The sequence below is a fragment of the Protopterus annectens genome, chromosome 10.part0, assembly GCF_019279795.1.
Source record: "Protopterus annectens isolate FY-2018-M chromosome 10.part0, PAN1.0, whole genome shotgun sequence".
Classification (NCBI taxonomy): Eukaryota; Metazoa; Chordata; order Ceratodontiformes; family Protopteridae; genus Protopterus; species Protopterus annectens.
The window spans coordinates 1,654,593,234-1,654,616,660 of record NC_056744.1 but is presented as its reverse complement, the minus strand read 5'-3'; the positions used below and the strand labels follow the sequence as shown (position 1 = coordinate 1,654,616,660).

The following is a 23,427-nucleotide window of genomic DNA, read 5'->3' as shown; positions in this document are numbered from 1 at the left end:
ATTGACTTTCTACACTCCATTTCTTCCATTGATCTTAATATGCCTGTCCATCTCTATTATATCAGGCAACTCTTCTGTTAGATCATTTTCTTCTAAACTGAGGGCACATTCTTTGTTCTCCATTTTCTGTGGGCATTCTACAGAAAGTTCCAGAGCATCTTCCTGTGCAGCAGTCTTTTCATTTTCATCTTGTGTCATCTGTTGCTCACAGCTGTTGCTTCATATGGGAACTCACTGGCCTATCACTCCACAACACTGACTGTGCCAGAGTTGTCATAGTTTCCTGTTCATTCCCTTGCTGTGCATCTCCAACTGAACTTTTGTACTGGTTTCTTATGGAAGGCTCTAAAGTATCTTCATCTGGCAACTGATGAGATGTTTCCTATTCCACTGGTCTCTCCTTAATTTAGGGAATCATTGTTCTATTCTGCTGCAATGTTATCAGAGTTAGACTTTTTCAGGTAACTCATAACCTAATTTTCTGTTTCTTTAACTTCTCCATTACTAATCCTCTTTGATTTATTTATTTTTTTGTGTGTGTTGAAAGATTTTCCATATCTGGATGCAAAAAGGCTCTGGTTCCACGACATATAAAGTTCAGCTGTCCCAGGTGGATTTTCCTGACATTTACTCAGTTGCTTACTGCAGGAAAAGCCATGGTTCGCAGAGAGCTTACAAAGCATCAAAGGGATCTCATTATTGAAAGGTATCAGTCAGGAGAAGGGTACAAAAAAATGTCCACAGCACTGGATATACCACAGAACACAGTGAAGACAGTCATCAAAAAGTGGAGAAAATATGGGACAACAGTGATGTTGCAAAGAACTGGACATCCCTCCAAAATTGATGAAAAGACCAGACAAAAACTGGTCAGGGAGGCTGTCAAGAGACCTACAGCAACACTGAAGGAGCTGCAAGAATTTCTGGCAAGTACTAGTTGTGTACTACATGTGACACAGAAAAAACATCCAGGCCTGGCTAAAATTTGTAAAATAATACATCAAGTCTCCCAAAAGCATGTGGGAAAATGTTTTATGGTCTGATGAGACCAAGGTTGAACTTTCTGGCCACAATTCCAAAAGATATGTTTGGCGCAAAAACAACACTTTGCATCACCAAAAGAATACCATCTGCATGTGAAGCATGGCAGTATCATGCTTTGGGGTTGCTTTTCTTTAGCTGTAACTGAGGCTTTAGTCAAGGTGGAGGGAATTATGAACAGTTCCAAATACCAGTCACTTTTGGCCTAAAATCTTCAGGCATTTGCTAAAAAGCTGAAGATGAAAAGGAATTTTACCTTTCAACACGGCAATGATCCCAAGCATACATCTAAATCAGCAAAGGAATGGCTTCATCAGAAGAAAACTAAAGTTTTGGAATGGCCCAGCCAGAGCCCAGACCTAAATCCAATAGAAAATCTGTGGGGTGACCTGAAGAGGGCTGTGCATAAGAGATGCCCTCGCAATCTCACAGATTTGGGGCACTTTTGCAAGGAAGAGTGGGGAAATATTGTCAAGTCAAGATGTACCATGCTGATAGACTCATATCCAAGAAGTCTGAATGTTGTAATTAAATCAAAAGGTGCTTCAACAAAAGTATTAGTTTAAGGATGTGCACAATTATGCAACCAGCTTATTGTATGTTTTTTATTTTTTATATTTTTCCCCCTAATAGATTTGTTTGGTTTTCAATTGAATTGTACAGGTTATCAGTCCCATTAAATGTGGTAAAATATTTGAAATGATTTATTGTGGTCTCATTTTTTTATCACAAAAACCTGGCATGTTAACAGGGGTGTATACACTTTTTATATCCACTGTATATATATATATATATATATATATATATATATATATATATATAAACACACACACAAAGAAGTACATACATGTATATATTATTGTGACATTTTGAAGATTTCAAGAGCTGATGATCAATCTTTTTTTTGTTTGTTTGCCAAGCAATCTGAATTGCCAAGCAATACTGCACAGGCTCCTTGGTTGTCCGCACAATGTGTAAACAAATAATTAGAAGGAACACTGACTACAAAGGATCAAGTAAAACAATTAGAAGTTAATAGTCTAAATTTACCAGCTTTCTTCATGTGTCTAGAGATGACCACCACGATGACCTTAGAGTCTCTTTGTGGCAGTTTGCTTGAGGAATTATTCCACATTCTGCACAGCACTTTGCGGTTCTGGGCAGCTAGTACAGATAGAGTCTGTACATTTTATTTCTAAAGAATAACAGAACCAGGATACTGCAGAATGCTATAAGGCCATGCCAGGCATCTATACCTCATGTAGCAATATACAAAATCAATTTAGATTTGAAGTGGCTTGTTTTCTAAATCATAGTTTAGTAAAAGAACTGCCCTCACTACACTGGAATTCTATATGGCTCAATTTATTTTCTATTTTCCTGGAAGAATTGGCAATTTAATAAGTATGACAATGGGGTTTCTTTAATTCATGCAGATGGTAATAACAATGAGATATACTAAAAATGGCATATTTACACTTCTGAATTATACTCATCTGTAATGCTGTATGCAAGGTTCTCTGACAATCTTCTTTTCATAACTAGAGATATTACAGTGGCACAATGGAATGTAAGGACTTCACTACACCTTTAATTACAGCATCCCAAACTGTACATTTCTGAGGAGTTTTTTTTCCCAAAGGGAAACCAAAGAAATTGTGTATATACATATATATATATATGAGAGAGAGATACTTCTTGCTATAAGCAATCATCCAAAGCTTTTAGATGAGTCATTATCACATAGAGAGTTTATTAGCAGCCCACACATTATATAGCACAAGACAGGATTTTCAGTGGAAGCACTACATATTAATAATAAGGTACTAGCTATGGGCTACAGCAGGGAAGTAATCACTACGGCCTTTAATAAGGTAGGTTGGCAAGTTATATAAAAGGGAAAGATGACAGCAAACATCATTTTATGTTTATGAGACCACATATTGTCAATCAGGGTGAATCCAGAAAAATGCAGTTTGAGAGAAAGTACTCACTTATACATCCAACCTTGGTAAAAATGATTAAACAGTACTGGCATGCTTTAGGTGTAGTTCCTGCTTTGATAGAAATGTACATTTGTATTCCACAGTTTTCTACTAAAGGGAGACAAGCTTAGATAAACTGAACTGGAGTTATTCTGAATGCATAACAGACCTGCCATCATACAGGACAGACCAGCTGTTGGGGACGTACAAATGTCGAACAGCAAAGTATACATATAAGCATGGTCAGCTATCAGATGGACAAATTAAAAGTAAAGCCTATGCTACATGACCATTTTCTGGTTGTTAAACAGTGACACGGAGCCTCCACTTCTTTTATACTAACAAAAGATGTAGCTGATAACCAAGGATGCAAGAATACATTACAGATAGTAATTCAAGAAATTCAAATACTACAGCTCAGCCATTAGAGGTGGTTCAAAGTGAAAATAATAATAATAATAATAATAATAATAATAATATGAATTAATAAATTATTATTATTATTTGAAGAAAACAAAAACAAATAATAAGATAATTATATGGACTAAGGCAACATCCATTAATCAAAACAGAAACAGAACACATTTTGAGATTTAGGACTATTTCTCTGCAAGGTTAAAGCAAAGCAAATATATTTTATTTAACATTTGTTATTTTAAATACGTTTATTACTGGTTTATTACTGGTTAGAACATACACAGGTAAACATTTTGTGATGTTTTTACCTTAGAATAATTTCCTGAGTTGAAGTGTTAGATAGGACTTTACTTTTTTTTTTAAATAATTAAGTGTCACACATAAGTGTAGTCATGTTTAATTTTTTTTTTTCATTGAAATTTTAAATTATTGCAGAGACGGACTGTTCGTCCCATTGGTCCTTCGATTTATTTGAATTTCTGTTTTCATTTTCCTGACATACCTCCTCTTAATCTACATTTTTTAATGGTGTAGCAAGAATGGACCATATTTCTAAATCTAGGCATGTTTAAATTCAGGAAATCAGTACTGCTTCAGTTTTTGTTTGTCAAGAATGCTCTTTGCAACACCGAAACATAGCCAGGACTGCCACCGAGTGTAGGATGGATGAGGTTCTCTTTATTGATAGCTTATTTAAATCTGTTTTGAAATTAAATTGTGTTGTATTATCTCATTAGCTCCAAGGACTGCTCAGATATTAGAATATCCTTGTTCTGCATTGCTTTAGTTTATGCTTCCGTGTTTTGGTATCTGATAATTTTATGTCTGTCAATACACATAGGCTGCATTCACTTGACAGAATTACTTTTATTGGACATATCTAGGTGTGTTTAGTCCATATTGGTCCACATTCAGCTTGCAGATCCTGGTATTCTGCAACTTTAGGTTTCTTAGTCTGTAGAACACTATAACTACTTGATGTAGCTATTTCAAGAATGACTGTGACTTTTGTCATTTTATTCTTAAACTCCCATATCTGATTTTTTTGCTTCTACTTTCTTGACTGTTGGCACTGGATGACTTCATTTTCAGTATTTTTTTTTTTTTTGTGGTTCATGTTTCCAATGCTTCTTTGTCATCTGTATGCTGTAGTGTTTGCACAATCTCTTCTGTAATAATCTGCTGATGTTATTTTGCCTTTCTGTGTACGAACCCTCAGCCATATGCATAACACAACCAGGAACAAGATGTGTAACCAATTCTAGTTTTGTACTACAGAACCTGCATTTGTCGGCAACTTCTTTTTTCTTACAGATTTTATAAACAAGCATGTATGTACTTTCTCCTTTTTTATTTTCTCCAAATATATAGTGCTTCTAATACCTTAATTGGAAAGGACCCCACTCCTATGTCAGGTTAAGATTAAAGTTCATGAAATTAGCATTGCGTCAGTCTTTGTCAATTGCCACAAGTGCTCTTCTCAGTAACTGTGCATACCAAGAATTGCTTCCATCTGCAGTGCACATGGAGTTACATGCATTGGAAGTATGTTAAGGATGCTTGAATTGTATTTTCTACTAGCTCCTACTACTAGTGGAACTGTGTGTCTTTATTCAGGAGTACTCTGGTTTCAGCTTGCATACCCTGGTAGTTTTTGAATTTATGGAAGATATTATCATATGTGTATGTATTTAAATATTTTCTTGCTTTATCTTCATTGACTTTTGGTAGTGGGTGATTCTATATGATTACAACTTCTTCTTTATTGTTCATGCTTCAGATGCTTCTCAAGTACTTCTACATTACAGTGTTTGCACAATCTCAGTGCAATATTCTTGCCACGTTATTGTGCCTTTTAATACACAGATCCTTGGCCATAAGTATAATACAAACAGCAGCAAGATGTGTGACTGTTTCTTGTTCTGTACTAAACAGCCTACATTTATTTGCATCTCTCACTTTTTCAATAGACTTTATAAATCAGCATGCACATAGTCCACTATCTTGAGTATTACTGATATTTCAGCCTCTGGTTTAAATTCACCTTTTTTAGCCATTCATGCATCAAATATTGATGGGCATGTCATTGTTCCAGCCAAATAGCATACTTACCACTATAACTGTAAGCTTCCAAATTTTCTTTCCTTATTTTTTTTTCTAGTTATGATCTTCATATTCTTTCGTTTCTTTGACAATTTCTGTTGTCACCTCTTTTTGACTACTTTTGGTTTGATTTCCATTCACACTCCATTCTGAAACATTTCTGCTGATCTAAGCAAAAATGTCATCTCAGATTGATTTTCTACATGAATCAAAATGTTCATTTTGTTTGAATTTGATGATGCCAACAAATACTCCTGCAGTCCTATGATTCCTTTCCCATATATATTGTCAATTTCAGAGGCCTGCATCTCCTTCAGACTCAGGGATATACAACTGTTTCTTTTCTTTTTCTTAATCACCTGATGCAGTTTTCTTGCTTTCCTATCCAACTGATCCAACATTTTTTGGGAGTCAGTTAAGCATGTCAAATGTGCAAGTAAAACAGATAAAGCAAGCTAATTTATATATTTAACTTTATTCCTGGATGTCAAGACAGCCTTCAGATTTATTTTAGTCTTATAAAATACTCCTTACTAACATTTATTTTTGCATTTGCTGTATGACTTACCTTCAACTATTTCACAGATATTTATGCAATCTTTAACCACATGTAGTTGTGCTTTCAGATGCTCACATGAAGAGCTATACAGTTTAAATCATCTACAAAATGTAGGTGAGATGTCCTTGAACAGGGTTGATTTTGGAGGCTAAGCTGTAGCTATAGCCTAGTCAATTAAGTAAACTGCTTAATGGGATAAGAGCAAGACAAAACATCAGTGGTAACAAAGACTTACCCAGGGATACCCCCCTTTGAATTTATATCCCTGGGGATAATGATTTCTCCCCTGTCATGACACAGCTGTAAAGTTGCTTGCCACGGTTTCATACTCATTGTAGTGTAACTGATCAGTGTAGGTTATATCTTACACAATTGCAAGCATTCCATAATCCATGAAGGTGGGATGTCGTTCAAGGCTTTTTGTAACCAATCCATAGCATACACAGATTCTGCCCCTTTTACAGCTCACTGTTATGTCTATACTTAACAACAGATGATCATTTATTCCATATGCCTTTTTTGATTATGTTTTTAACTCTACTGCAATAACTGAATTATATTCTAGATGGCTACAAATCATAACTGCATCAGTTCCAGTATATAAGTTTTTTGGTGGCTCACTCTTAATAAGGACTATGTTTTTTTCAGCTGTTAACCCAGATGGTGTCAGTTCTGGACATACAAAGAAGTAATTTTTACTTAGGGCTAAATCTTTGCACAAAGTTGTTATAGAAATTAGGTACTACATCTGGACATCAGGTTTTCCATTTAGTAGGCTTTCTTTTTCTTTTGTCTCAGTTGCTCTGAGTGTTGCTTCCTCCCATTTCACATTCTCTATATTATAGCTTTTTACTGATTCTTTAACTCTTCTATCCATGTTGCATCTTTATGTTCAAAATATCTTAATAAATAATTCTCCAAAATGTTCAGACTTATCCTTTGTGTAGATGGTATTACTGTTCTTGCTTTGTTTCCCAATTCTTTATAAAATCTTTTTGTTTTGGGAGGGGGGGGTGAGTGGTCATCAACAAATTTATTGTTTTCTATTTTTTTCTTTATATCTGTCTGTATACCTTCTACGTTTTTCAGCTTGTACTTATATTTTAGTTTACTATTGGGAATAGTGTATGATAAACTTTGAAATCTTTTGATATTATGTATTTCTTTTATGACATCTATCATTCTAAGACTTTTTTATTCTCTTTTCCCTTGTCTATATTATTCTAACATTGATATTTCTTGTCTTAGCTGCTTTACAGTTTTCTCTCTCTTTCATACTTCCATGGTAGCATTCTACTTGTTCCCTTCTTTTCCCATGTTACTCTACATTTTTGTGGTAACACATTGTTATTAACTTAGCTGCACAGTGGTATAGTCTATTTATTTCTGTTACATCATATTAATTTACTGGAACAGTCCCAATTTCTGTGTTCATTTATTTTATCATTCTTCTAATATTTTTGGTTTTATTCACTTTTTGTAATCCATTTAATTCATTTATGTTTGTCTACCTCTATTAAGTCAAGCAGCTATTCCCTTGGGTCATTCTCATGTAGGGCATTCTATTCGCTCTGTTACCCCTCTTCCACTGCTATGCAATTCTAACTGAACTTTCATTAGAGTCTCCTACAGTAAGTTCCAGAATACTGTGCTGTGACATATCTGCTTCAGAGCTACAGCCGACTCTATCTGCTGCCTCAGTGGCCTATTATGTTGTGATACTGCCTATGCTGGAGTTTCCACAGTAAATCCTTCACTTTGCTGTTGGCCTATGAATTTCTATTTCTATTTGTTTAAATTCCATCTTGCTAAACTCTTTATTTGAGTTTGGATTTTTTTTTTACTGTGAACATACCATACCTGGGTGTCTTTGCATGTACTTCTTTTCAGATATCTTTGGAGCTGCATTTTTCGTACCAATTATTTAACTGTTTTCAATGCATAAAACTCACATTATATCAAATCTCTTTTTCTTTCCAATGTTCTTTTTTTTTTTATTTTAACTTCAATAACTTCTGTGTTTTTTGTTCCCTATCTTACATCACTTCCTCTGTCACTTCTTTTTCCACATGGCTCAAATTTCTTTATCCAGGTTATGTTTGCGCTAATCTGCTACATTAAGGATCTGAAATTTTCAGCAGGTATTAAAAGGTTTTCTTCAGCAAGTATTTTTCTTTCCTCTAATTTCCTTCTCACTCTTGCTACATATACTGCGTATGGAAATTTTGGGTCTGTTGTATAACAGTAACAATACATAACCTCTTTCTTATCCTTCAAAGTCCTCTTTACAGTTCCATGCTCAGCATCTCAGTTTTTTGTGGACTACTACTTCCTTCTATTGCCTTGCCTAGACCTAGGACAGGAATGATTCCATGTCCTGAGGATTCAGCACTGCCCTTTTTTCCAGTCCTATCACCAGTGCATACACCAAGAGTTGGCAGATTTTCATCTTGGAACCTATACGCTCAGTCTTTTTTTTTACCTACCTTTCTCCATGACATATAAAATGCACATTACATATCAATGTTGCTTTGTTGAGATTTTGTAAAAACAAGGTCCACTGTGTGAAGGTACTCATTAAGACTTGAGGATTAATTCAGTTCCAGCAATACTGCTCTCCTTTTCTTGATGGTTATATCCCTCAATTTTCCTTTTTTTTTTAATTTCCTCAAATGCTTTGGACTTCTACTACCATGACAGCTGTGGACACCATTTCTGAGTCAGGACATGATTAAAGTTCAACAAATTAGTATTGCTTCTGTGTTTGATGTTTGCCAAGATGCTTTCTTAGACCAGAAGACTGGGTAAAACACTTGTTGCATTCAGTACATTTATACGGTTTGTCTCCTGTGTGACTGAAAAGATGGCTTCGAAGACTACTGGGATATATGAAACACTTGCTGCATTCAGTGCATTTGTAAGGTTTCAAACCTGTGTGTGAGTTCTCATGGTATTTTAGTTGTGACTTTTGTTTAAAACACTTACTGCATTCAGCACATTTATATGGTCTCTCTTCTTTAATTTCTCCAAATGAATGAATGACAAGATGTTTTTGATAATTGCCAAAACGTATGAAACACTGACTGCATTCGGTACATTTATATGGTTTTACCCCTCTGTGAGAGTACTGATGATATCTTAGGTGTGACTTTTGTTTAAAACACTTACTGCATTCATCACATTTATATGGGTTCTCACTCATGTGAAAGGCATAATGCTGCTGAAGACCTGAGAGAACTGCAAAACACTTACCGCATTCAGTACATTTATAAGGTTTCTCCTCTATGTGAGTGTTTTGGTGCTGTTTCAGTTGTGCTTTTAATCGAAAACACTTACGGCATGTAACACATTTATATGGCTTCTCTTCCACGTGAATAGCATAATGGCGCTGAAGACTACCGACATGTGTGAAACACTTTTTACATTCAGCACACGTATATGGTTTCTCTCCTGTGTGTGAGCGCTGATGGATTTTTAGTGCTCCTTTTTGTCGAAAACACTTACTACATTCAGCACATTTGTATGGTTTTTCTCCGGTATGAATAGAACGATGGAGGCGAAGGGTACTGAACTGTGAGAAGCTCTTACCACATTCGGCACATTTATATGGTTTCTTGCCCGTGTGAAGAGCATGATGCCATTCAAGATTGCGAAGCCGCTTGAAGCCCTTACTGCATTCAGTGCATTTATATGGTCTGTCTTCTGCGTGAGAACTCTGATGGTATTTTAAGTATGATTTGTATATAAAACACTTACTGCACTCAGTACATTTATAAGGCTTGTTGCCTGTGTGACAGCTTTGATGGTATTTTAGTTGTGAGTTGTATTTAAAACACTTAGTGCATTCAGTACATTTATATGGTTTCTTCTCTGTGCAAGCTCCCAGATGGTTACGTTTAGAACTCTTGCTACAGTTAACTTTTGAGAGATGTTGTCTCACATGAGTGAGGTGAGACTTCTTATACCCCTTTACATGCTGAGCACTCTGTTTCAACTTCTCTCCTGGACAACATAACTCAAATGGCCCAAGTGATGGTTGCTGGCTGGAACTCATTCTACAATCTGTGCTTTTGTTGCCTAAAAACAAATTATATATTAGTATTTTATTATAACAATGAATCAAATGCGTTATATATTGTCATCACAACAACATGCATAGATTGTTAGCTAGTTAAGACGTTTTTATGCATTTTGTTTCCATTAAGGCATTTTGCTGTGCTGTTACCAACACACCTGCTTAAACAAGTGTAAGTAATTCTGACTTTTCATCTCTGAGAACTTGGTCTCTATGAGTAACCCTTCAGTTTTCTTCAAATCACCTATATATGGCCATCCATCAGCCTAAATCACAACTTTAAATTCTGTATCACAATGGTATAACATTGCCATTTGTCCTCTTCTTACATCCCTTTTCCAATTTACACTACTCTCCCTGCAGTCTACCTTCTTCACAGCTGTTTATACATCTTTCCTTGCAGTTCAAGGTCTTCACAACTAACATCCCATGTTTACTATTTAAGCTAATTTGTAATACATACTTTGCAGCTGAGTTGCTGTTGCTTCCTCCTTTCCCCCTCTCTGACTAACTTACTTTCTACCAAATCATTCTTCCATCTGTGTCACATAGCTGTATGGAACTTCTTTATAACAAATGCTCTATATATTTACTCCCAGTCTTGTTTTTGGTGGTTACATAATTTTCCTGTAATACCTACTACAGACACAGGTGCACAGCCTTATTATTTCTGCCTGTCTTGCACACTTAGGCATACTACTCCTATTTGATTTAAATGCTCTATTAATATGTGAAAAATGAAGTCATTTTAACCTAAAGCTATACAGCTTGGTCCATCATGCCCTAAGGCATCCTCAAACTATCTGTAGCTTTCACCCTTTCTGCCACTATAAACAACCGTTTTACTATATGGCCACTTACTATAGTGACAATGCATTTTTAGAGCATTTGCCACAGAGTTATCTGTTCACAACTTTGTCTATTTTTCTAAAGTGGGAAGCATCAGAAATAATGCAACACTTTAGAAAATAATGAATTAACAGATAATTTCTTAAAGAACAATATCAAACACAGATTAACAAAACAACAAATTTCGATACTGGATAAATCATTTTCTTTCAAAGAAATGAAAGAACAAATCAAAAATTTTAAAAAATAATAAGGCATCAGGATTGGATGGTATAATTCCGGAAATATATAGAACCATCCCTTTTAATAGCTTAAAGATTTTATAAAAAGGATTTAGAGAGATTAAAAATTAAATGAACACACCTCCCTCTTGGAAATTCTCCTTGATATCACCTATTTTAAAATAAGGAAAGATTCCAAAATATGCTCTTCTTATCGTCCCATTTCTCTCTTAAAAGTTGATTACAAAATATTTATGTCATTATTAGCTAAAAGATGAAATAATATGATGCCGAATTTAATTGAAAATGATCAAACAGGTTTTATACTAAATAGGAAAGTGCAGGATGACATCATTAGACTTTTATCTTTGATAGCTGTTGCAAATAAAAGCAAGAATGAACTTGCAATCATAAGCTTAGACATAGATAAAGCTTTTGATTCCATTAGTTAGTCATACCCATATAAAACACTTAAAGGATATAATTTTTCTTTAGACTTTATTGAATTAATAACAAAGTTATATAATAACACATTTCCTTTTGTTAAAATCGACTCCTATTTATCTACTTTATTTCAAATATTTATGGGAATGAAACAAGTTTGCCCCTTATCCCCTCTATTGTTTGCATTGTCAGTTGAACCTTTTGCTACTTTTATTAGAACCAGCACAAACATAAAAGGGTTTTCTTTAAATGATCCTTATTGTTCAAAAATTCAGCTGTTTGCAGATGACATTTTATTAACAAGTGGTGACACACAATCTTCGCTGCAACATATTACTGGGTCAATTAATATCTTTAAAAGTGTTTCTGGCCTAAATTTGAATCAAGAAAAAAACAGAAACATTACTGATAAATAAAAAAATACTTTAAAAAGATTATAGCAATTTTGGATGGAGAAATAATCAACGTCGGTATTTAGGAATCATTATAAAACCTATATGGAAAGGGGTCCAGATGGACATACGTTAAGTCAGCAAGCAAAGGAGAGTAGTATTGCTGAAATTAAATTCATCCTCAAGTCTTGGTGAGTACCTTCGTGAGGTGGACCCTGTTTTTCACAAATCTCACCAAGATGACACTGAATACATAGCATATACCATGGACAGAAGTAGGTAAAAAAAAAAAAAAAACTGCTGGGTGCACAAGATGAAAAGTGCCCAATCCTGGTAGGTGCACTGGTGCCAGGACTGGAAAAAATTAAAAAAATGACAGTGCAGAATCCTCAAAATACAGAAACATTCCTGCAAAGGGGCCAGGCCAGGCCGAGGGGGAGGATGTCCCCCCCTGTTGTAGAAAGAAGTAGCAGTCCACAAAAATCACAAAAATTGTTAGGCCAAAGAAGACCCATAAAGACAATAGAGTGGACCACTGAGGATAAGAAAGAAATTATGTATTGTTACTATTATGCAAAAAGCAAGAGTATTTCCAGACACAAGATATACAAAAAGATTAAGAGAGAAATTAGAGGAAAGAAAAATAATTCCATAAGAAAAACTGTCTGAAGCCTCAAATAAAAAGTTCTGTTAATTAAAACAACAGATTTTTGAAAGCAGTATACAGACCAAGAAACTTTGATCTGTTTGGAAAAAGAAGCATCTGAAGAAGTGTGAAAATATAAACAACAAAACCTAGAGATTTTTGAAAAGCATAAAAAAGAAATATGGACCTGGGAAAGAAAGAGAGATTTGATATGGTACAATATTTATGCAAAGACAAAAAGCCAAATTAATCAATAGAAAGAAGGCAGCCCCAAAGACATTCAAAGAGAAATACAGGCAAAGGCATGCAGATATGGAAAATTTCACAATAAAAAATAATATCACAAAGAGAGAATACAGAAAAGAACATTAGTAAAGTAGAAGTGAAAAAATAGAAATCGAAGTTCTGGAGTGCCTGCGAAGTGAAGGATTTGGTGTAGAAGGTCTAACACAGGTTATATCACAGCATGATGGAACAAATCCCTAAAGTAAGGAGAAACAGGAAGATCAGAAGACATCTGAAGAGGAAATACAGATATGTGAAAGAAAAACAGATTTAATATGACGTAATATCTATGCAAAGGAGAAAGCAAAACTAATCAGTACAAAAAAAGCAGCACCAAAGATATTTGAAGAGAAATACAGGTAAAGGAATCCGGACATTGAAAACTTTACAATGCAAAAAATTAAGAAGACAAAGAGGAAAAGTAGAAAAGGAAATTAGCAATGGAGAAGTTAAAGAAATAGAAACTGAGGTTATGGAGTACGTTCGAAGCAAAGGATTTAGTGTAGAAAATCTAATTCAGAAAGCACTACAACAGGACAGAGCAATGGACATCCAAATTAAGAGGAAACAAGTGGAATGGGAAGCAATTGGTCAGGTGCCATTTGAAGATATTTTGGAGCTTTACACAGGAAACCATGTGACAGAGCAATGGATGGTACAGGATGACATTGAAGAGAATGTGCCATAGGAAGATGGTATAAAACTTTCTATAGAATGCATACAGGAAATGGAAAACAAAAAATGTGCCCTCACTTTAGATGAAAATGAGAAGAGTTACTTGATTTAATAGATATAGATAGATATATTAAGATCAATTAAAGAAATAGACTGCAGAAGGTCAATAAAACCCAAAAAGTCAGAAGTTTGATAAAACAAGTGAACACAGCAATTAGGACTATCCATAGAGATTCATGTGACATAACAGAAGTAAACAGGAAATATCACTGTGCAGCTGAATTAATAGCAGATAAATTCTACCACAAGAACACAGGGTAGTAAGAGAAAGAAGGGAGAAATTGAATATCATCATGGAAGTTTCAAACAGAGAAAACTATAAAGCAGAGAAAACAGAAGTGTCATTGTTAGAAGAGTACAGAAGAGGGAACAGATCAACAAAAATACTCAGAAAGATAGATGTGATAAAAGTAATGCACAATATTATAACAGATCAGGATCTATCATGCACTACTGCAAATAAACAAAAAATCTCAGCACAAGCAGAAAAATTAATATTTGCAGAAAAATATAAAGGAAAAGTACAAAATAAGCAATTTACTGATGACCCAAAAAGTTTTATAGAGAATTGGAAAGGAATTGAAAAACCACCCAAAAAAGATGAAATAGATACATTTTGGAGAAGTACCTATAAAGATCCTATGGAACGTAAAGATGCTAAATGGATAGAAGAAGTAAAAGAAAGAATAAGAAGTTCAAAGGTACAGGATATGAAATGGAATGAAGTAACAGCCAGAGATTGAACCAAAGTTAAGAAAAGCCTCTAATTGGAAAACCCCAGGCCCAGATGCAGCACCTAATCTCTGGTTAAAAGTATTAACATCTTTGCATAAAGATTTAGCCACACATAACAGCCATTTATATGCGCACCCCAGACAGACATCAACCTGGCTAGCAACAGGAAAAACAATGCTCCTACTTAAGAGTGAGCTTGCAAGCTACCCTAAAAATTATAAAACAATAACTTGCCTTCCGACAACGTATAAATTGTACACTGGAATTGATGCTGACAGAGTTTATAATCATTTAGAAGAAAACTCAATTATGGCAACAGAACAAAAGGACAATAAAAGAAAGTCATATCAACAAAGGATCATTTGTTGTTAAATAAAGTCAGAGTGGAGAACTGTAAAAAGAGGAAGAATCTAAGTATGGCATGGAATGGCTACAAAAAAGCATCTGATAGTATCCCACATTCATGGATAAAAGAGTGCTTAAAAATGTATAAGATACACCCTACACTGATCAGCTGCATAACAGTGACCATGAAACAGCGGCAGACCACTTTGCAATTATGCCATGATAAAGGGCAAATTATTACTCCAGGGATAAAGATTCATAGGGGGATATTCCAGGGTGACTCTCTGTCACCGCTGCTATTCTGCTCTGCCCTTAACTCATTAAGCTGTCTACTTAACTGCTTAGGCCATGCCTATAACTTGGCTCCTAGAAAACAACAAAGTGTAAAGATCTCTCATCTTCTCTTTGTTGAGGACTTAAAACTGCATAACGCATCAGATTATGAACTAAAAACACAATTGCAGGTTGTCAAAACTTTTTCAGATGATACAAAAATATAATTTGGTCTTGATAAATGTGCAAAAGCAATCTTTAAAGCAGGAAAATTGAAGTGCCCAGAAAACATCAGCTTTGGACAAGAAAGAGATCAGAAATGACCTCACAAGCCTGGCCAATCAAGGCCACAACATATCTCATCATGTGGTTCTGATAACTGATGGCCCGAAAAGCCAAAGTAGAAACAGTATAAACCTTCTTACCAGCTCTCTCCATTGTCCTACTATCTTTATCTGAAGGCAAAACTTGGAAGTGGGCAAACGTTTAGACTTGTCACAGGAGACTGACAGCAGGGCCAGCAAAATGACATTTAAATAAGAATTGACAATCCTCAAGAACCTTATACAACCTATAAGGTTTCTTAGCAACAATAAGTTGAGAATGAGGAGACTTAGAAGCAGCTATAAAGGTGTCTAACAGAGCAGCCAATACAGGAGGCACTGCAGAGGGATTAGAAGTATCCACTTGAAGTAGCTCATAATACCTTTTCTGGATATCAGACACTTCAGAAGACTCCCACTTAAAGTGTTCCATCATTCTGGCTATAGTGTCTCCAAAAGATAAATCCTCAAAAGAAGACTCTGGACTTATAGACTCTTCTTCATCAGAACCATAAGTCAAAGGCGAAGGTGTCTGGACAGAAAAGGACAAGGGTTCATCATCAGACTGTGAATTTTCATCTGAGGAATTGGGCTCCCTGGTTCACTTGGGAGGAGTAGAAGTCCAAGGGGGGTAGGCATAGAAAGCTCTCCATTACGACATTGAACAGGCCCTGAGTAAACTCCTGCCATTCCATTTGAGGATCCTTAGGGCATACAGAAGTATGCTTAGTCTTCTGCTCTTTCTTAGCAGGGGCGTCAGCCTTAATAAACACTGGTGGATCCAATCCTTGATGAGATTCAATAACATTACCTTGAACCTCTTCCTTGACCAGAATCTGCAGGATCCCTCTACAGTCCTCAGAGATGATTGACCACGGTTACCCTTTGATGTCTGCAGCAGATGCCTGCAAAGCCTCAGAGGACATGTGAAAGGAAGGATCCATGCTGGCCTCTAAACAGAGTCATGGCAAACTAATCTGAAGTAGACACTGGATGGCCTACAGAGCTTTTACCTGCTTCAAGAGGGACATCTGGTGGAGGCTGGACAGCCAAAGAATCTGGCCAAGGTTTCTTGGCTTGCTTCTTCCTTAAGGGGGGCCTCAGAGTTGGGAAATTCTGCAATGCTACCTTGGCTAATAGTTTAGCCCAAGGCAGCTCAAGACAGATGGCCAGGGAAGATCAACAACTTCTAAGAGTTCTGGGTACAAATACTCTGCAAATGTATCAGGGCACAAAAGACACAGTTTCTAATGATCCTTATGGGGAATATGCCTCCCACACTGACATTTTCCCTTCTTGGATGACATGAACTCTAAAAGTAAAAGGATCAAAGAAGAATTATAAGTAAAGACTACAACAGGGCACTGATCTGATGGCCAGGTATTCAGCACAGCAAAAGATCTTAAAGTGATGATGGCATTCGGACTGGCAGCAAAGAAGTTCTGAGTAACTGCATCCATACATCACATATATGCCCTACATCCTGTATGGAGAGCATACATGTGACATACGGTGCATACAAGGTCTAAAGGCTTTGGTATACTGGACAGACGTAAGGCTATACTTGGCAGGAGATCCCTACTGTGAAGAATACTGCAACAGTGATATTGAAGGACATCATACACATCTTAATCCAAAATATAGCTTCTTTGTGCAATTACTAAGGGAAGTGTTTCAACTCGTAGTCATGGTATTTGACTTGGGATGTAAAAGTATGGGTAGACAAAATATGGTTAGTGCACCAGCACCAGGTAAATGGTAATTAGTTTATCTAGACTAGCTATGAGACAAGCTTTCGATGTGCATCAATGTGTTACGTCTTAACTCTGCAGATTATATGTTTAGAAATGAAAGATGGAGTTACCTAAGACTCCTAATAGAGAGAGAGAGAATATAAAAATGTAAGTTCCTGCATCTGTCACATCCAATATTGTGCTGTCCTGTCATAAGCCTATCAAGGGTTATAAACCTAATAACAGATTCACACTTGTTTTACTGCGCACTTTCATTTACAGATAATTATTTCCCTCCTTTTGGGCCATCAACCTACTAGCTTCTGAAATTCATAGCTCTTGTATAGTGTAGCCTGATGGTGAAGAAGCCTGCTATCCCTGATAGCAACATACTAGCTTGAGGGGTTAAATAAGTCCTATAGTATTAATTATAATTTAATCATGATTTTGTGGCATAAAAAAGAAACTGTCATGTTTTAAACTCTGTGCAATAAACAACCTAAACAAGAGAGTCATTCTAAGAAAGTTTCAGGTGCTTACGGTAGTAGTGAATTCTGAACATTCCGTTCTAAACATATATAAACAGAGTTTGACATATGACGATAAGGTACGATTATTTAACTTGCAGTCCTCTGGTCAGATCTGGCCTACAAGTTATTTTAACTTGCTCATTAATTTCAGAGCTTTCCCCATAAAAGGCACATCCTTTGCAGTTTATGAGTATTTGCTTACAGTCACTATACTGAATAAAAACATTAAAAGTAGAAAACAAAAGGACTCAACCAGCTTTGTGTACCACGTTTCTCATTTTGTTGCGTTGTGGAATCTTGCCTAGGCAATTTAAAAACTGCAACTTCTGCTACTTGTTTTGAATAAATTTGTTTGGGAAATGTAAAAGTAGCAATACAGTTTCAGGCAACTTAAAGATTCAGTTCTAGGAGACACTATGAATGGATCTTGAATGTCAAATGGCCCATTCATTCCTCGTCACAGGGACAAGGGCAGACTAGGAAGGCCATCATAGAGGCAGCCATTAGCAGTGGTTTAGGGGTTTTCTTCATTTTTATGCTTTTATACTCTCAACCCAACTATGATAAAATTACACGAGATACCTTCACCTCTATTAAAACCTGGTTAGATGAAGCTCAATCACTACTAAATCCTAATAAAACTAAGCTTCTGTTGTTCTCTTCTAAACTGTATTTGCTAGATTTCAAAATATACTCACAAACTAACACAGAAACTGAAACTGTAACTCAGTCTAAGTGGCTGGGTATCTCTACAGATGATCAACTTACCTTCGAACAGCATATACTTGTACAATTAAAAAAACTATTTCAAACTTGGTAAACTCTACAGACACAAACAGTTCATGAATAGCCAACCTTAGGCAGAGACCAACTGGGTGGCAGTCTAGGGTGCCGCTCTAGGAGGGGAGGTTTTCCTGTATTCTCTTTTTTATTTTTATTTTTTAAGTAAAGAAATGGTTTCTTAAAAAAATGTTTAATGAATACAGGAAAAACTGAAGAGTAAGACAAACTGCCAGAAAAAGGAAGAAAAAAGTAATGGGAATGGTGTAGGTAGACCCAGTTAGGGACACCAGGTGGTGTGTGTGTGTGTGTGTGTGTGTGTGTGTGTGTGTGTGTGTGTGTGTGTGTGTGTGTGCTGTGGAGCCCTTTTGCCTAGGGCACCAGTTGTCCAAAGGATGGCCATGACAACCCTACCAAAAAAGCACTTGCCAATACCTTCTTGCTCCCTTCCCTCCAGTATGGGGCTCCCATTCTCACTAGCCTCCATACGCCCCCCTAAAGAACAAACTTCTTGCTATTATAAAATAGCCAAATTTGCAAATGGCAGACCTTATCGCACACATCAGTGTCATGCCCTCAAGGAACTTAACTGGCTTGAATTCTCTCATTACCATAACTTTGTACAGCTATCTCTTGAATCTACAAACCAGGCAGTTGCCCTGCCTTAAAACCTATCTTAAAGCCCTACACCTCTCCTGTAGTTTCCACTCCACAAACGGACAGTTTTTAAAGGTATACAAACCTAACAAAATACCTGGACACCTTCTCCATTCCTCTGCTATTGTGAGAGTGTGGTATGCCCTATCTGCAAATATCAGCGCTTTAGATTCCTTTAGAACTTACAAACTTATGCTAACAAATCACTTTTTTAACTCTCACCTATGCTCTTGCTCTCTAACCTAAGACTGCTACACCTAATCCATTCCCTTTTACTTCATCTCTCCCTCCTTTACTTGCCTAAACTTCACCTTCACCATTGTCTCTCTGCCCATGCCAGCACCTGTTTTTCCTTTACTTCTATCTTGCTAATTCCAACTCTCTAGTTCTTATTTCTTTCTAATTTTTCTTTAATTTCTCCTTTCTATTTCTTCTTAAAAACTTCTAACACCTCTTCTTATCTTATTCTTTTTTTCTATACCTGTTTCGTCTGACACTTCTCTCACCTCACTTTTCACTTATAACCCTCAGAATAATTATCACACTAACCTTCCTAACGGTCTCAACAGAATATCCTCCCTACAACTCACTCTATACTGTATCCTCTTTTACCTCCTTAACATCACTTCCCTTACTTCAAAACCACTTGCTTCGACTACTAACTCTAGACTATCTTTTTCTTTTCCGTGTCTTACAGTCATTTTTTTTTTAATTCTACCTTTATACACTCAAAATACAATTCCATTTTTTGTGTAAGAACTAAATCTGCACTACTGGTAATGTTCTGCACTGTCAGTAATGCTCATCTCATATCTACATTTTAGACTGAACTTCTAACATTTCTATTGCAAATGTTGCCTACTTTCATGACAATTTGTATTATGCCTTGAAATATATGTATGGTATGTCTAACTGTAAATACTACTGTTTGCTATTTGTACCAGTACCTATGTAACACTGAGCTACAGCTGTTTGTTTTATTTAACATTTGTTTACCGGGAAAGTCAGACTAGAAAATAACCTATTATCAGCACAGGTACAGGGAGAAATGTTGGAATAAACAGGAGCACCCAGAGGAAACTCACGCAAATGCAAGGACTCTGCACAGAAGGCACCCCAGCCAAGAATCGAACCAGAGAACCTCCTGCTGTGAGGCAACAATGTTAACCGCTACATCACTGTGCTGCCCTGTCTGCTTTATGTTTTTGTGCTTGTTATTTCTTCTTGGAGCTTTTCTCCGCAGGCCTCTGCTGAAAACAAGCTCCTGACCCAGTTGGACTTTCCTGGTCACCAGATGTCAATAAATAATAAAATAAATACCCATGTTGTGTATAATATATGTATATACTGCATTTTGCTATTTACTCGGTATAATATATGTAACTATTGTGTTTTCCACGGACTGAGAATGACATGGGCCCAATGGAATCAATGCCGAATTCTGGTTAACCAATTCAAAATAAAATAAATAAACAAACATTGCCCAACCTTATCTGCATGCATCTGGTGAGATGTCAAGAGATGGGTGTGCAATAAGTTGTACAAGAAGGATGTTTCCTCATTTCTGCAAGGGGTCATGCCCTTGCTCTAGACCTCACGAGGGAAATACATCAACCAGCAAGCCCATGAACATGCTCTGACTACTTCCATCTCCCAGTAGAGGCATGTTGGCCAGATCCTTTCACTCCTGTCCACTTCTGCTTGGCTCCGCCACTGCTAGGGTCACTAATCAAATCCTGGTCACCTGGGTCACAGCCAGTGCAATACATGGAGGTAGGATAGCTCAACATGATAATTAATTGACAAAATATGACATTTAGTGTATATATCTGTGATTACATTTGCAGCCAATGACTGCACAATACCTTTACCATAAACTTTGTTAATGAACATGGTTTTAAGACCATTAACTTCATAAAGAAAAACATCCAACATAGATGTTCATCTACAGAGGCAAATAAGCTGCACATTTACTATATTTCTTTTCTTACAAAAGTTTGACAAGTGCTAAAATGTTACTGTTTTTAAAAGGGTAGGAGGATATAGGAATGGTGGCAGTGGCACAGAAACCAACACAAAAGCTTGACAAAGATACTGATACAAATAGGGCATCATAATGAAAGACACAGAGAAAAGAAAACTGCTAATGGGGAGGGAATATATATACAAGGAAAGACAACACCTTGATGGGGAGATAGGGTGGGGTGAAAGCTGACTGCCAAGCTGGACAGTGCCTACCCACTTGAAGTCGGTCACCTTTGTGATTACCCTAGGACTACTCACCTACTAATCACAACCAGGCAGCTGTGAAACTGTGGGTTTCCAGCTGTTTGACCACCATGGCCATCACCAGGTTTTCTAACTCCTGACAAGTAACACTGTAAGAACCCCCATACTAGGAACCCTGGTGATGCCCATCAAAAGACAGCCTACACTACCTACCAGAGAAAGAGAGAGAAAGACAGCACTAGAGGGCACCAGTAAGCCTTTCAGCTCTCACTGGATGGCCTATGTCATCATGCGCAGAGATGGGCCTGGAGACTCTTGCGGTCTCAACAGGTGACAGTGTGGCAGGTGCACATCACTGCAGATTACAATGCATAAAATATGAATACAAATGGAGAAAAACAAAACAACAAAGGACAAATAAAAGAGGCAGAGATAAACAGAAAAAACAAAACCAAAAGCAGTTATTAGTAATATGTTCATAGATTCATAGGTAAGTACTAGGCTAGCTGCCCCTGGAAGCCATTTTAAACGTAGCTCCATTCAAAGGTGAGACTCAAACCCTGTGCCTTGTGTCTGCAAGATAAACACTTTAACCATTATGCCAACCTTCCAAGTTTGGTTGGCAGCACAAGCCCTGGGCAAGTACAATGCAGTTAAAGGATGTGAAGGCAAACCAAAAACAATTCAGGGGCCTAAACAAGTAAACTACAGAAATATGTGCACAGAATGGGAAGGAATACATGCCACCTAACCGGTCACCCATATCTCGAACAGTGGCACAGTACACAAGCTGCAAACAGTGTGACTGCTGGGATAAACCATCCTGCTGATATATGTAGTTCCTAGCCCAAAGGAGCTTAGCAACAGGTAGAAGCCATCGCCTAAGGAATGTTGACCTGCATGGTACCAGGCAGACCATCCCATGTATACCCCAACTCAGATTTCCAAAAGAAATACACGACAGACCTACACACAGTGTTAATACTGTACCTTTGACATATGACAGCTACCATAAAGTATCACATAACAGCCATCTCAGTGGCATGCTCATGGTATGCTAGGTTTAACTGAGATTGGCATGAGCAGAAAAATGACCAGGAGAAAAGTAAGACATGGCAGAATGACACGGACAATACTCATTAACATTAAGGTGGATTGATAAGGGCATGCCACTGAAGACTGCCAATTAAACAGGTTCATAGTAGACAATGACACTCGGGATGGTGGCGGTACATCCACTGTTATCCCAGTCTGCATCAACATCACTCTACTGGTAATCCCTGCTGGAAGGAGGGACAGCAGAACACTTCAACCCGCAGCTACAAGGGTTGTGACAAGTAAAGAAAAGCAAAACTCTAAGCAGTGGTGAAAGTCATTAGCAGCACTGCAAACATGGAGAGTGAATCACATGACTGAGATCTGAGCCACACAATGAATTCTGTACTTGTACCCCAACACCTGCACAGCAGTGTTTCCTTCTCTAGCATATCAGCCTATTGTCATTGACCTCACCAGGTATTAAAAAGACAAAAAAAAAAGCAAAAATGTCCATACACAACAATAACTGAATACAACTGTACAAGCATGCCTATATATGTATAGGCCATTACTGAGAGGTGCCAAAGTCTGCTCTTCAATTTTTCCCTTAGATCTGCTAGTTCTCTTCTCTTGCACTTTTACTAGCTTATTAGACTAGCACTTTACCATACCAGACTTCTTGTAGCAATTACTGTAGTACACAAAAGTGCTACCGGCACTAAACGTTCTATAAGGAAACAGCTCCGGTACTTATAATTAATGCCCACCCCGTCCAGGCATGTCTAAAGGTCAGTTCCCTGTGCTTTCTCCTATTAGCCTGGTGAGCTTGGGCATCCTGAGGCAATGTAGCAACTGCCTCATGCACACCGACAACCCTCTTTTCTTACCTCCCAACACTCAGACTTGTGAGAGGTGCACTTGTATATCCAAACTGGAAGCAACGCACTCTCTAGGCAAGACCGGAATAGCTGGTCAAGAGGAGAAGGTCAACACTTGCACCACACCACATGGAACACATAGCCCTCCTGAACA

The 23,427-nt window shown here is 37.0% G+C and overlaps 1 pseudogene; it reads right to left on the bottom strand.

The window, feature by feature from the left end:
- Window positions 1-2,763: 2,763 nt before the first annotated feature.
- Window positions 2,764-23,427, bottom strand: part of LOC122814375 — a 388,456-nt pseudogene continuing 367,792 nt past the window's right edge.